This window comes from Acanthochromis polyacanthus, chromosome 13, assembly GCF_021347895.1.
Source record: "Acanthochromis polyacanthus isolate Apoly-LR-REF ecotype Palm Island chromosome 13, KAUST_Apoly_ChrSc, whole genome shotgun sequence".
Taxonomy (NCBI): Eukaryota; Metazoa; Chordata; class Actinopteri; family Pomacentridae; genus Acanthochromis; species Acanthochromis polyacanthus.
This window is the reverse complement of record NC_067125.1, coordinates 23,581,136-23,597,469: the sequence shown is the minus strand read 5'-3', so window position 1 is coordinate 23,597,469 and position 16,334 is coordinate 23,581,136. Positions and strand designations below refer to the sequence as shown.

The 16,334-nt window shown below is 41.7% G+C and overlaps 1 protein-coding gene across 2 annotated transcripts in view; it reads right to left on the bottom strand.

Annotated features, from left to right (window-relative positions):
* The window catches only part of tpst1 (tyrosylprotein sulfotransferase 1), a 55,701-nt gene extending 45,710 nt beyond the window's left edge, over nt 1-9,991 (bottom strand). For both annotated transcript variants that reach the window (XM_022201024.2, XM_022201025.2), the window contains exon 1: nt 9,768-9,991. The gene's annotated coding sequence lies outside the window, so the exon portion shown is untranslated. The remainder of the gene's footprint in view (nt 1-9,767) is intronic.
* Nucleotides 9,992-16,334: the final 6,343 nt, after the last annotated feature.

The following is a 16,334-nucleotide window of genomic DNA, read 5'->3' as shown; positions in this document are numbered from 1 at the left end:
AATGTTCCAGTGATTAGTAGATGAAGGATCACTCCATGTAGCATAGGCAATCTGTCAAACACTTTCTGAAGATGAACACAGTGAGTTTGTTGACTCTGTTGCCTTTTTTTCCCTCCAGAAATCATGTTTTATTTTGGGATGTCCCCAAGCAAGATGTTTTGTAACTTACTGGTATTGGCATAAGTCCAGTCTTCTCTATATTTGTGGTACGATGTTAGCGAGGAAGATTTTGAATAATTTTCTCAGTCAATAATGGGCAACATTATCAATCAATACTCACTTAAGTGATAACACAGTGGACATGTGTCTTGTGCTGATAATACTGTTTAAGTCATATCATAACATCTGTTATATATATCCAGGGCTCCAGACTGCAACCAAAATCGTCACATTTACTACATTTTTTAGCACAATGCGCAAGTTAAAATTTCAAGTGGTTGCATTGTGCTAATACATGATGATCATGAAGCAGTATTTGTGTCGCTCTGACCAGCACAGGCAGCTACTGTGTTTACCACAGTGGTGGAAACTAAGTAATACTGTTATAACTTCAGTGTACTGTGGTATTTATGCTGAACGATGTGATCTTCTTGTGGAATGCAGAGTGCACCTACATGCACTGCACCTTGAAATGAGCGCATGTAGAAAAAATTTGCCTGGGGACCAGACAGCCTTTATATTGTGTATTACAAGTACACATAAAGTCAGTCTGGAACTGCTCCATTGAACCAAATCTAGCCCAGAGGCGGGACTACCGATCACAGCTTGAATTGGAGAGAGCCAATCAGCGTAACACATGTGTGACGCAATCACTAAGCGACCTAACAACTGCCTTTCCGCCATGATGTTTTGTAGTTTTAACAGCTTCCTTCGCCGTACAGGGGTCCTGAGAAAATTTTAAGCTCTCCCTTTCAACAGTGGAGGGCAGCATTACGCATTCTATCGTACAGCCTGCTGGAATTAAAAATACATCCTTTTTAAAAAGAAAAGCTTCAAGAGCTGCTTCTTGTTGAGGTTTTAAGGACAAATTCAGCCCGTGCAAAACAGAGGAAAGCGCACGAGAGAAACCTCGCTCTGTTGCGGTCGCCAACTCGGCCCTGAAGATGACGCATCGTTAACTCCCGCCTCTGGTGCTCTGATTGGTTCGGTCTGATCTGCTCGGAGCTTGAAAACCTGTCAAAATGTGTCAGTGGAGGAGGGCTAGACCTTTTTCCCGTATATCCCTTATAACGGGAATACAGTCTAGCTAAGCTAGGCTAGAAAAAAATCACTCCGTTTCATCTGGGACAAACTTAACAATGCCATAGTTCAGGGGTCGGCAACCCGCGGCTCTTTCAGCCCTCTGTTGTGGCTCCCTGTAACTTTGGAAAATAAATTGTTCTGCCTTTCAGGCGCATTTCAATGCATTTTAATATAGAGTTTTATTGTGAAATTACTGCTCCTACTTTGACGCGTCACTCCACCGGATGTGCTGCGGTTTTCCCCTGGGACATGAGAGCGCAAAGTTGGTGCAGAGAAGATGGAGAAGCAACGCCTGTAGTTTCACATCGTTTTGTACTCAAGAATGGCAAGCCTGTATATTAAAGCTCCACTCCAAGAAAGCTACGTCTTGTCTTTGAGTCAAAAGTACTCATGAGTACTAGGGTAAGCTACGGATAATTGTCTTGCTCAGTATCTACTCTTTGATAAGGTAATACACGTTACTCGCAAGAACACGTCCAGCATCCAGTCAGCAGGTCAGAGAGTCAGAGGAGTGTCGTCTTGGAAAATAGGGCAGTGACTTACCGGAGAAAAGTTATTAGCTTAAGATAAATAGATTTTACAAGTTAAATAGACATTCGCAAATTATTGATTTCCAGCTAACATTACGTAACATATGAGGTCCAAGAGCAAAAATGACATTAACCAAGTAAGATAAATATTAGTGGTAGGACACAATTTAAAAAAATGAATCTATCCAATTAGAGGCTTTGTAATAAATTAATCATGACTGATTAACAAGGGCATAGAGGTAAAAAGCGATATATGCAGTGTTGTCTTTATTTTAAATGCCAAAAGGATTTTGCAGCTCCCGGTGTTTTTTTTTTCTGTGGGAAACGGGTCGAAATGGCTCTTTGAGTGTTAAAGGTTGCCGACCCCTGCCCTAGTTGAACTGTTTTCAAAAAAATCACACACCTGTAGCACTGCAGCCACCCAGCAGCATCTACCACAGCCTGTAATGTGGGGCGTTTAAGTAACATTGGTAAATTGTAGTGTCTCTCAATAAGAAGATGTTCAGCAAGAGATGCGTTTTGCCTGAGACAAAGTAGGAGGTGCGACCAAATGAGAAAGTTAATCGCAACAGTTTTACCAGTGAAAAGTTAGTCTGAAGCCCTGCATATATCACTAGGAATCAGAAGTACTGTCTTATACGATACCCACTCGTCTTAAACACACAGGCACTATGTGGAGGCCATTAAGCATCACAGAAGTCTTTGTCATGGTGGTTTGTTGCTAGCTAAATGCCCAAGATGTTCTCTGCTTGCCAACATGGAAAATCTTGAGAGGAACTGCCCCGTCAGGTTGTGAAAGTGCTTAAAAGTTAGTGCATCCCTGTGGGTGCAACTATTTGACAGCTAATTGACACTATATTTTCTGACGTGAATGTAGAGAATACAGTTTTTCACTGTCTTTTGGAGCTTGTGGAGCCACTGTATACACTACCCTCTCGAAACAACACTTCAGACAGTGCCCTACCACAGCTCATACAAAAAAAACTCACTATCCATTGTTGAAGACTCAAAACAAGCAAGTTAACAAACAAAGCCAGCCATCGTGGCAGCAGCAGGGACAGTAGAGCTGCTTGTATTTTGGTTCAAGGAGCCCATCAAAGCTAACTTATGATCTGGCAGTTAGTTAATCCAAATGCTATTCTCCCATAAACTTCTTTCTATTCTTTACGTACACACTGTACAGCTGAGACATTCATGACTTGTCAACTGCAGTGCTTATCTTGGTGCGACAGAAAGCAAAGCAGGATGAACAGAAGGAAGGAGAGTAACAACATTTGATAAATACACTACTTTTGCTATGACACAGTAAATTGGCCAGTGTGAATTTAACACTGTGCCCTTCTTTTTCACCTGGAAAATCAAAGAGATTACTGTTTTAGTGTAGTTGTTTTAGCTCAAATTATATTTTATATCAGTTAAAATGGAAGGAATGGCAATTATCTTTTTGCTTCTGAAAGATCTGAGATCCAGTATCTGCTGGGTTCTTGAATGTCACATAAAATTAGAAGTACTTCAAATCCAAACACGAACTTTCAAAATCTTGTGACATACAATGCTGTCATCCATATTTACAGTCCTACTTTAACATGTTACAGAGAGACACAAGTCAGTTTGTGCAGCTCTGGTCTCAAACTGTCATCTTGTCACTGAAAAATGTCCCATTCTCATCCAAATTTGATCTGTAATCTGGGACATTCCTGCAGGATCAGTCAGCAGGACCATAGCCGTTCCCCTGTCCACGACCTCTGGCCCTCAGGCTCCGTCATAAATCAGATCTTATGAACAAACCCAATCTACCTCAAGCTAGACCATAAAACAGATACACTAAATGTTCTCATCAGGCAAGACAGTCACATTCTAACTGAAGTAAAATCATGATGGAGTGTGTGCAAACTAATTCAGCAGCATTTCAGATTCTTAATGCATGGCTACTGTACCCCTGCATCCATGCATTATCTCCTGGGATTACAGTGCAAATAAACTGGGGATAAATGCAAACACAGTCGTCATCCTCCCCCATTATTTGTACAAACCTTGAGTCAATCCTAGGTTCCTGGGGGATTCAATTTGCTTACACACCTGTCACACTATTTATGGCCTGCAGGGACCTTTTTGCGTGTTCAGAATGGAATTAAAGATGAGGCAATCTGACATTTCTTGAGACAGGAGAAGCCCCCCCCTGGCAAAACCCATCTCCTTTAATGTTTGTTTAATCACTGGGCCTGTAGCGACGGCAAAATATTTGTCTTGAGTTGTACTATAGTCACAGTCAGCCTAAATGTTTGCGCCAAATTAATGAGGTGTGTTGAAAGTAATGTTATGCCTGAATCCTTTTTTCCCACATAAAAGATCACTCACACACCCATGAAATCACAAGCAAAGGAATAAAAAATAACAGAGGGAGTGTTTGCTTAACAGCAATTTGCTAAAGCATTAGGCTAACTTGTTCAGAATGATACAGAACATGAAACAAACTGCCCTGCTCTGACTTCTGACAAGGACAGCATTTATTTAAAAAGGCTGCAAAAATATCAGAGTGAGGTGATAATACACAAGCAGCTCAGGGGTAACTGTCTCAGGAGGTAGCTGCTGGCATTAGCTTTTCAAATCTATAAAGGACAACTTCACGCAATTTTTTTAAAAAGCTACTGAATGTAGAAGATTTTGATAGTGCATTTACAAGGTGAAAGATGCACAGGAGCTGTAGTTGTTATTGTTGATGTTTGAGGGGAAAAAAAGAAGCTTGTTGCCATTGTTAAAATGAGTCACTCAAGCTCAGCTTACAATGCTCAATGCTCGTTCAACTAAATCCCACAAGTGTATTTCATGGAAAGTGTTATGGGTTCCTCAACCAAAACAGAAGATAGATGCTAGCTAGCAGCTTGCACTGCTGTTACAGATGCAGTGAAAATCACAGTGCAAGGGAGAAAAGGTACAGCTGTTAATTTGTTACAGCTGTCAGTCAATATATGAAAAAAAAACTAATAAAAATACTTTAAACATCATTGTTGCATGTTCTGATCAACCTTACATTGTCAATAAAAAATGAAGAAGATGCCTAGTTTAAGTAACTGTAGGTCACTGGGGCTCAGGAGCAGCTGGGTTCACATCACGATAACACTTTGTGGAGTCTGAAAATCCAACAAGTTGACTGGTTGATCTGTCTTCCTGTCAGGGGCAGTTTTGAAACAGAACACTGGAGCTGGGTTATGTGGATATGCATAATCTAGGCTTGAGAAAAATCAATATGGGAATGCTTTAATACAGCTATTACCATGATCTCGCTATTCAGGTTTCCCAGCAATTGTGGGTATATTTGTGTTGGTTTAACCTGTGCCAAAAATAAGGATCAAAAAGACTAAGAATTCACAAACTAGTTGATGATTTTACACATACTCTCAATGGCTACTGTGTTTCTAACTGAGGTCATAGTGGGTAGTGGAGTGTGTGCTGTGACAGTCACATTAACACATGATGAACATTCCTAATTATCTGGGGGGTGTATATCACTGACCCGTCTTTGCCACGGATTACACAATAATGAATGGGATCATCTGGGAAGAGAGTGCAGGATCGTAAACAACGGGGTTCTTGCCATTCCTTGAAATGGACTGATGATTTTGCGGCCAGTCCTTACCCACAGAACATCTCAAATAAAACTCCTGTGAATTCTCTGGACAATGTCATGCTCTATCAACACATGGGCGTAATCAGACACTACACGCATTCTGTACTACTGAACTACCGGGGGGAAAGTTTGTTTAATTTCTGGTCCAGCTGATTCTGACTTTTTCATTATCTGGCATACAGCTCCTCTGGGCAGTGCCTGGATGACCACAGGGCTGCAGTGCATGTGTGGAAATCACTGCAGTGTAACCAGTGCAGATGCCTCCACAGACATTTGCGCTTCCTGAACAGTTTGACGAAAATGATGAATGAATGAAACATATGCTGTCAGATCAGATCTCAACCCAAACGAACACGATGGAGCAATGCATCTGACAGCGCTCTCCACCACCATCATCAAAACATAACATGAGAACATTTCTTTTGGGCGAATGCTGCTCAGCGCTCCAGAAGAATTTCACACACTTGCAAAATCTAGACAAGAAGCACTGAAGCCTAACTAAGACACAATTTCTATGCTGGGTTTCCATGTATTTATCAACCATGTGCAGCTGAAACCGATTCTAGATTCCAGTGAAAGTGATTGCTCTAGAGACTGAAGCATGTATTCAGGACTTCCTTTTGACAGTCAAGTTTAAAGGTGTGCACTATGCAACCACAGTGTCTCAGTAAAACCATTCAGCTTCCTCCATTGCGAGTCAGTGTCTTACTTCCAGTTCGCACAGGAAGTATTCACACTTCATACCACAGCAGTTCTGCTTGCATGCATCTGCATATGCTGCACATTTTACAATAGTCAATCTCAATATCCTCTGTCAAAGCGATGCAGCACCCAGGTAAATCAACCTTATGTTTGTGGTGCAGCTGACAACACTGCAGATGTAAACTCACCACCACAATGCAGGGGTTATAAACAACGATAGACAAATCACCAATCAGTAAAGTGATTGGCTGAGGGGTAAATCTGCCACTGACTAGACAGTGTGTGCACTGGATCTGTGTGAGAGTGTGTGTTTGAAGGGAGGTTGTGTAATGAGTGGGAAGCTCATGCCACTAGTATGAATACAATTTGTAAGGCAGCAAGACACAATCTGGGCTGTCAGAGCCATCAGTGTAGGAGGGTTGCTCTGGAGACTGTTTTGATTCTGAATCTTCCAGGACCACACTAATGTTTTGTATGTTTTTAGCCTACAGTGTTAACAACACATCTTACAAACTTCACTGCTGATCATTTTTAAATCATGCTGAATTGCGCTTTCCAGTCATGCAAGCAAGTGGTGAGTTCTGTTTATTTCCCTGCACTGTGGCAAGCAGCTTCTGGGACGTGAAGCCTGCTTGAGTCTGGTAATACATCACAGTGAACATCATCTGTTTGTGCTGCTGTCCAAGACGCTATTGTTGAGTGGCAAGGCAGATGTAAGTGCAGACTGCTTTATATGATTAGCATTAAATCACCACTGAGCAAAAATGTAGAGAAAAGATTAGCAGATATCATAATATTGATCCAATGAAGTTCATAGTGTCTAAAGTTACTATAATGTTTAACCTTTTTTCTGTGATCACACAAGTAATATTGTCAAAAATATACCTGGCGTGTTTCAACGGAGCCTTCCGTCTTCGTCAGAGGTGTCACTACGTGGTGTGTGACGCAGTTAAAGATATAAGAATAGATTATCTGAACCAAACAAGTCTCGAGTTAATAACAAACGCAGACCGATAAGGAAGATAAAGAAGATTTATTCCAAATACTGAATGCTGTGTAAACCTGTGGACAGTGGTCAGAAGCTTGACTGTGGTATATCCCTTTGACAGAGAGAAAAACAGGAGTCAATTTTTTCAGAACAATATTGAGCCTCTACACTGCATACCTGTTGTAATTACACCTAGTTTGACTGCATTGTGTAATGGACAATACAATGAGTATGATTATTACATTATTAAACCCAAAAAAACAACAAATCCTCATGCTAGAAAGGTTGGAAATGCAGAATGTTTTGCCTTTTTGCTTTGAAAAAGACACAAGTTCATCAATTATCAAAGCAGCTGACCCTTTTCTGTCAGTTTACCAATCTATTCATTTCAGTTGGCGTTACATGCCATGTTTAAGATTTCTACAATATGTTTCAACACAGTTCAGCATTTCATCATGTTGCCAGTCCTACTTTACAGGAAATTGTCTGGCTTAACAATAGTGGTTAAACTACTGATCTCCTTGGCTCAACAGGAGATTTAATGATGAAAAAACTTACGATCCATTAACCTTTATGTAATTATTAAAGTAATGGCAAGCATTTTCTGGCTAGGCACACAAAATCTTGCTGCTTTTCTGTTCACCATTAACCGCATATATCTGGATCTAAAATAGAACCATTTGCCTCCAACTATGGGTTACTTGCATGCGGTCACACTCCATGTACACTGACCCACAATAAAAGGTCTTTTCTTTGACTAGGTCACCAGGGAAACCTGACCAACATGTGGGTGGTCACCAAACTCACTGGCTCTGAGCTCAACTGTTACTGACCACTTCTCACCGACAGCCATGGTTTCTGTTTCCTAATGTCATTTTAACTGTCCCGCTACAGTGTTTGAAAACACATAAAAATTGAGAAATATAATCATGAATTGCAAGATTTTAACTTTGTAAGCTGCAGACAACAACACAGACAGGTTCTGGCATTGATGACCACAATGAGTCAACAAACTGGTACATCAGTCAAATGTTTCACAGTAAGAACAAGCAGTGAAGGAGATTTAGTGATGTCTCTGGCTACCAGCATTACAATTCTGATGAATATAGACCCCCACATCGGTAAATCTTTGGAGGAACTTCCTAAAAATGGACCCTGCTCTGCAGTTAAAACTCTGGCTGGGCTCATTGGTCAGACAGCTGCTGGACTGAATGTAATAATTGTGATGCACCAGTGGGTGTTCTTTTCAGACACGGAAATGAGAGTATAAGTGAGCTGGACTCCAACTGATCCCGCTCTGCAGCTGTGGAGGCCAACCCACTGAGAGCGGCCAGCACTGAGAAATACTCTGAATTCAGCTAGACTTCAGTCCCCCTCCCCGGACCACCTGCACACAGCAGATGTGCCCCCGGCTACTAAGACACTGGTACACTACGCCCCTTTATGGCCACTGGAAACTGTTTTTTCAGCCTTCTAGGACTGCTACAACGTAATTTTTTAGAAACATTTTCTTTTCTAAGCCCGCAGGCTACAACTGCATCTATTTGTTTTAACAGTCTTATTTTGATGCATAGCAGATATTTTCTATATTATATTGCTAGTCTAAAATGTACAATAAGTAGTGAAGGGAACATAAGCTGTCAAAGGTAACACACATTTTATTCACAGGTAAACAACAACACTACTCTCTGAGCATGATGACAAAGTAAAGTGTGATTATTCAGTAACTGAAGACCTCTGGTCCACAATAGGGTAAAATGCACCAAGCAAGAAGTGTGTTTTCCCTGTGTGTGCAATTACAACATGTCACCAATAGAACTACATCTTAATATAAGGGCCAGGCTACTTTGCATGAGCATGACCAACATGATTACCTCAGGCAGGATCATCTTTTCCAACCTTGGCTGCACTCACAGACCAAAATCACTCACATGTAACCCCGACACGTTCATTGTCCGTTCATTTTATAGGTGACCTCAAAACAAAACTATGAAAACAGATCCGTTAAATGATGTCATCGGCAGAGGAGCATAGTTCAGAAATGGCCAATGTTAGGGTTACTTCATGTTCTGGTCTCCTGCTTAATTAGTATCTGAACCGCTAAGGTTACAAACACACATCAAGTGTGAACTTTGTGTTCATGCAGCTGTCTGTTGACAACACAAACGGACAGTAATTATGCACCAAGGACATGTTTTAAGTTGAATTTAACTGAAGTACGTGCAGCCTGGTGACCCAACCGCATGTCGAGTGGCTTAAGATTCGTAACATGTCTTCGGTACTCTTCAAGGTGAGGAACCCGCCTACATATGTCGATAACCAGGCAGACTTGTGATCCAGTTCCGTGACACTTTCCCCTACGGCGGCACATAACGGGCTTCTGTCAACACACAGCCCGGATACATATATTTATTGGACCTGAGCTGAATCTGTATGTGACTGTATGAGCCAGGGTCATTTTTTCCAGCTCTGATAGCTACCATACCAAACACCAGCAATTATGTAACCTCAATTTAACAAGAAGAGTAGTTGTGTTTACAGTCAAGATTACGACCTTTAACGGTTATTAAAGCCCAAACTGCCAAAAATGTGAGTTTAATTGTCGCAGTTCCTGAGCTGAAGGGAAGGACAGGAGGCAGAGGGACATTACAACAACACCACAGCGCCAAAAACCTACCTACTGCTGCGGAGACGGCGCAGGAGACCCGGGTTATGCGGTCAGAGAACCTCCACCCAATCCAGAGCCTGTGTCCGGGCAGTCCTGCCGTCCTCTGGAAATCACTTTCCGGGCATTTTCTGTGTACACAGACCGTGTGAACAGCACGGCTGACAGGCTTGTTGCGCTGGTGGTAGACTGGGGGCGAGCTACATCTACCAGCCTGCTACAACTGGACTGCTCGACTGCTGTTGAAAGGAGAGCGCTGATTGGTCTAGAACTCAGAGAGGGATGTGTGTCGGAGCCGCTGATTGGTCTACACAGTACAGGGCGGAACTACAGTAGATTTAAAAGCACAGTACACTCGAATGGGCCATCATTATAGGTTCACTAAGAAGCCAGTGATCAAATTCCTTCAACAGAAATTAATATGACAGCACGATAAACAATACTCCAAACATTATTAATAATCTAAATACTGTTTCATGTAGCAGTGTGCCCAAAACCCCTGCACCCATCACCATATCACAACTAATTAAAAATTTGCTTTTGAAAAGTAAGATATGCCAGATAGTATTTTGCTTTTGGTCAAGCAATTAGCTAAACATTACTAGTTAATAAGCACAAAAACAGAAAGTAAGAGGTAAATGCAGCCTTTACATGATGAATACTACTACAAAAGGTTTGCAACCAAATGTTAAAAGTGACAGTTTGATTTTTGTTTATGTTAGCTTGTCCAAATACTTTTGGTTATTTAAAAAGGCGGAGGGCACAGAAATGTGTTTTAATTCCTCCATCATTCACCTGACTCAAGTTAAAGCTGAAAGTCTGCACTTAAAGCATGTCTTGATTGTTTCTTTTCAAATCCACTGTGGTGGTGTTCAGAGCCAAAAAGCTGAAAGTTGTGTCAACCTCCAAATATTTATGGACCTGGCTGTAATTACCCAAGCAACAAATAGATTCCAAAAAAGGAAGGATAAACAGGATAAAATTTGTACAATCAGCAGACATAAAAGACTAAAAAACACGATAAACAGGACAACAACTCGTCAGATCAACTGAATTACATAAAATACCGAAAGACCAAAAAGAGCAAATAAGCGGCACTAAAAACATGTCTGTCCTGATATTTCTTTGAATGTCAGTGGAGGAGAACTATTTGACTGAAAAAGGAAGGCCATTCCTAAGCTTTGGAACAACAAAACAAGAGTCAAACCAATCAGGAGTTTTTATGCTCAGGAATCTCTCAGGACTAATACCTACTGAAATGTAGAAAGAATGTCATCCATACTTCATGAAATGTAAAGATAAATAGTGATTCACCACTGTAAAGTCATTCTTCATGTGGAAGAATGAGTTGATGCTTCTTTTAATTAGCAGGCAAAGCAGCTGCTACAGGAGACAGAAACCCCTCAGTGAGAAAACACAGTTATCTTTGCCTGAAGGTCAGAGGAAGACTGAGGCAGTCTAAAAGCACATCAGGCCTCAGAGGGTAATAGGGAGGGCAGATCAAGCCTCTCACGAAGAGAGAGATTGCTTTTCTGTTTTAGAAATTTTTCTCATGGTGGTGGAAGCTTTGAAGGCAGCGACAGAGAAAAGATGGCCAGTGATCAATGATGCCATTATTGTAGATGCTCTGGTTTCAGTCACAGTGAACAGTCAGCAGAGACCAGCACTCAGCATCTCTAGCAGGGTTCAAAAGTGCACGTTAACCGATATGAGCAGACACAGAGCAAACTGAGAGCAAACATTAGGGGTCTGAACAACCAGGGATTGTTGAAAGCAAATGCTGATAGGCTCATTTTGAAATAATTTTGCACATATTGTAGAAGCATTTGTTGATGGTTTTTTTTCATTTTTGCTTTGTTTAACTTTTTGTTTCCAAAAAAATGCTAACCTCTGTGTGTCACCGTGAGATCACCACAAAACACACACTTTGATGTCAAGTGCATTTATACACAAGTTCATTAAAACGTTACTGAAGACAGCAAAATATAATGAGTGAATAAACTGTTCAGACACAAAAAAACAGAACTCCTTCCTATGCAGCTGTGGTCAGGCAGCAACATTCAGTATATCAGATGACTAGATATCTGATATTTAGTTAAATATTTAATCATATATTGATCCATCTCAACCAAATGTATGGACAGTCAATGGGCAGACGACACCTTTTGGCCACTAAATAGGACAACCAATTTCATACAGTGTTAATTGCTGCAACAGCAAGTGGTTAATCTGATGACATGGTTTGGCCGACTCTCATATTTCCCACAAGACTCATTTACAGCAGAGAAGTAACAATCCACAGTGTGGAACTGAGTGCTGATGGCAGTCCTTTGAGATGTGGGCAGCACAGCAGGCCATTTCACCACTGATAATTTCTTCATCCGGATCTAAGATTCCTCACATTCAAGGTGGAATAATTCATCAACTGAAGACTGTAGAGGTAGATGAAGTCAAAAATAGCTGCTGGCACAATGCATTCTCTGGAGACATTTTCTCCAGGGCCTGTGAAGTGTGAGAACGGATAGGAGTCATGTTAAAATAGGAGGAAATGTATGTTGCCCAACAATGCCAATGTCTTCTGGGAGGAGGTGCAGAGGTCAAGGTTTTGAGGTAATAATCATAAATAGAAACTAGTGTAATGAACAGTATTAGCTTTAGTTTGTACCTTAGTCTAAATTATACCAAAGTGTTGTATAGTGTGAAAAAGATAAAGGCTTTTCATTAAAAATAACAACATATAGTGGTGTAATGTAACTAGTAAATAAACTTACTCAAGTATTATACTTAAATACAATTCTGGGGTACTTGTGCTTTACTTATTTTGATTTTTGTCAGGCTCTCGTCATGATCCCAGTGTTTTCTGAGATCTTTTACCTTTTCTTCTGTGGTTCCTGGTCTGTCTCCATTAGTGCTTTTTATTATGCTAGAAGGTGTGAGCCAAAAAGGTCCCCTACAAAAAGCAACTGTATTTAATGTAGATCTGATTTCACTTCCCTTTGAAGTACTCACTTTGGTCATAAATACACCACTCGAGTACTCCTGTCATATTTGGACACTATGCACACTGGCATTGGTTATGGAGTTCCACAGGGTTCTGGCTTAGGCAAACGTCAAACTCCAGGGATTTCTGAAGGCTTGCTTTGATCAGTGGAACTAAGACACCAAGACACTGCAAACAAAGACACTTTCCACATCTGGCCCGAAAATGCAAAGTATCAAATCAGCAGGAGAGCATGAGACCAGGCGATACTGGACTTCCCCAAACAGACCTCCACTCCAGGATGAAAATAAAGCCAGTCTAAGCCCCCTCTCACTATCAGAACCAAATGGCCACCAATACACATTCTGACTGATTCCTGAGCCACCAAAGTGGGGGCTCAGGACAACTTCAAAGACATTCCACTTACTGACAAGGAACTCTGAACTCAAATCAGAACCAACAAAGACAATCATCTCACAATTCTGGACATAACTCCTTTTATGTGCATCCATTTCATAGAACAAGTGAACTTTTCAATGACTTCATGCTTAATCTACCTCTTGCCTTACTTTTAATATTTTATTCCTCCTGATCAGTATCAATGTCATAATTTTACAACCCGGTCTCACGGGGATTCGTGAAACTGTCACGTAAGTTTTAGTTTCGGTTTCGTGCGCACCAACACGATTTCGTCATGTTTTTCGTGCCGCTCACCACGAAATGTTTTTCGCTGTGGTAATCACATCTGAAAGTGGTTTATACCGGCGGATTCATGACGATCTAAGCTGTCCATCGGCGTATACTGCTTCTGTGATCGCGTTTGCGGCCGCCGCAAATTGGTAAGTGTACCACCGGCTTATGGTTAGGTTATGGTTAGGTTATGGTTAGGGTTATGGTTAGGGTTATGTTTAGGGACGATGTCATGCAAAATATAGCGTTGGATTCGCCACGGTTTTACATTAAAAATATAATATACACATTCTTTTGAAATACGTTCTGAGTGGCACGAAAAGTCCGCCGTTTAAAATACATTGGTGCGCATTTCGTGGTGAGCGGCACGAAAAACATGACGAAATCGTGTTGGTGCACACGAAACCGAAACTAAAACTTACGTGACAGTTTCACGAATCCCCGTGAGATCGGGCTGAATTTTAACATGTCTGCCGATCACATATGAGCATGTTTGGTACCATTTTAATCAGCTATCTATCAGTAATATCCTCGATAAACCATGTTCACCAAATTGCAATATTTTGGAAAGTTACAGAAATTACCTGAAAATGTAACTCTGTGAGGGACATCTTGACATCAGCCCTCCCTGACGGAGGATGTACCAGACCCCTGCTGAGTTAATGATATGCAAAGGCCCACTTTAAAAGACCACATCTGAAAGTAGCTACCACTTGGAGCTACTCCACTCGGAGGAGTCTGTTTTACCATTTAGAGTCCATTATCACCATCAGGAGTCTGTTTTACCACTTGGAGTCTCTTTTCCTACTTGGAGCCCCCTTTCACCATCACAGGCAAGAGTCCTCCAGCACCATCAGAATCCTCTGTTTGAAGAAAGAACTTTCCTTTGTTATCAGAGGCTTCCAACCCATGAGTTCTAAAGACTCCAAGGCTCCACTCTGTCCACCATTGTTCCGACCCACATCAACAAAGGCCGACCGGACCATCCACCGAGGCATCATCATCATCACGGCACACAATTACCTTTCAGTCACTGGAACTTGGTGCAACTTTCTCAAATTATCTTTTCAATGATAATATTTACAGGCTAACAAATTAGCCTACTGTCAAATTGACGGCTGCTTTCAGGTGTGGTCTAGTTATCCCTTTTTCCTCAGAACATCATATTTCAAGCATAATTTTTATCCCAGTGTTACGTTGAAATATTGTGATCTCTTCCTTCCCTTTTCCATCATTCATATCACACCATCTTATTAGGGTCCGAGCACCGAGGGTGCGAAGGACAGGCGGTGCCAGGGCACCGACTGTCCAAGGCACCAGCGGTGCCAAGGACCCTATTGAAACCCTAGGGTTTATTAGGGTCCGAGCACCGAGGGTGCGAAGGACAGGCGGTGCCAGGGCACCGACTGTCCAAGGCACCAGCGGTGCCAAGGACCCTATTGAAACCCTAGGGTTTATTATTAGGGTCCGAGCACCGAGGGTGCGAAGGACAGGCGGTGCCAGGGCACCGACTGTCCAAGGCACCAGCGGTGCCAAGGACCCTATTGAAACCCTAGGGTTTATTATTATTATTAGGGTCCGAGCACCGAGGGTGCGAAGGACAGGCGGTGCCAGGGCACCGACTGTCCAAGGCACCAGCGGTGCCAAGGACCCTATTGAAACCCTAGGGTTTATTATTATTATTATTATTATTATTATTATTTTTTTTTTCTCCCGTAAAGTAAATTGGCTTTTTGGCGGCCTTATCATACTCCAAAACGCGTGAAATTTGGCATGCACATCAGGACTGGCGAAAAATTTGATATTTTATGGGAGTTGCGCATGTGCGTGGCAAAATGGCTCTATAGCGCCACCTGCAAACTTGAAAAAGTAGTCATTAGGCCAACTGCCACAATGTTTCATGTACAGCTACAATATTTGGTGGGCATATGCAGAACATCTGGACACACCAAAAAGTCAATTACAGCCACGCCCTAAACCCAACAGGAAGTCGGCCACCTTCAATTTGCTGTAAATTTTTCAAACTTAATCGCTCCTCGGGAAATGACTTGCCTTTTTGGCGGCCTTATCATGAACCAAAACGCGTGAAATTTGGCGTGCACATCAGGACTGGCGAAAAATTTGATATTTTATGGGAGTTGCGCATATGTGTGAAAAAATGGCTCTATAGCGCCACCTGCAAAATTGAAACAGTGGTCATTAGGCCAACTTCCACAATGTTTTATTTACAGCTACAATATTTGGTGGGCATATGCACCACATCAGGACACACCAAAAAGTCAATCACAGCCACACCCTAAACCCAACAGGAAGTCGGCCATCTTGAATTTGCTGTACATTTGTCAAAATTTATAGCTCCTAGTGGATAAGTCTGAGAGAACTGAAATTTGGCCAGTACATGCACCAGACCTTTCTGATGAAAAGTTATCAAAAACTCAACCAGAAGCCAAAAGGTGTGGCCATGGCGGAGCCTCAAACAACTGATCCTTCGCCATGAAACAGGAAGTGGTGTCTAATTCTTCTCAACATGCTCCAATCTGCCTGAAACTTTACATGTATGATGACAGTCCTGTCCTGATGTCATCCACATAGGGATATTCATTGACAGTCATAGCGCCACCTTGTGGTTTCAGGAAATAGACATCTTTTACACTTTCATGCCCTGTTGTTACCCGGTTGATCATATTCACTTCAAATGCAGTGACAACAGCCTAAACACATTGATGATGCATCCCAGTGAAAATGGTGACTTGTCATCAAAGGGCGTGTCTGTGGCGGCCAAACCAATTTCGATGTTTCGCCATGAAAATTTAACGATTCATATCTCAGCTGAACAACATCCTATCTGCCTCAGACTTCACATGCTGGATACCAGGTCCAGTCTGAACACATCCACACTCATAAATTTT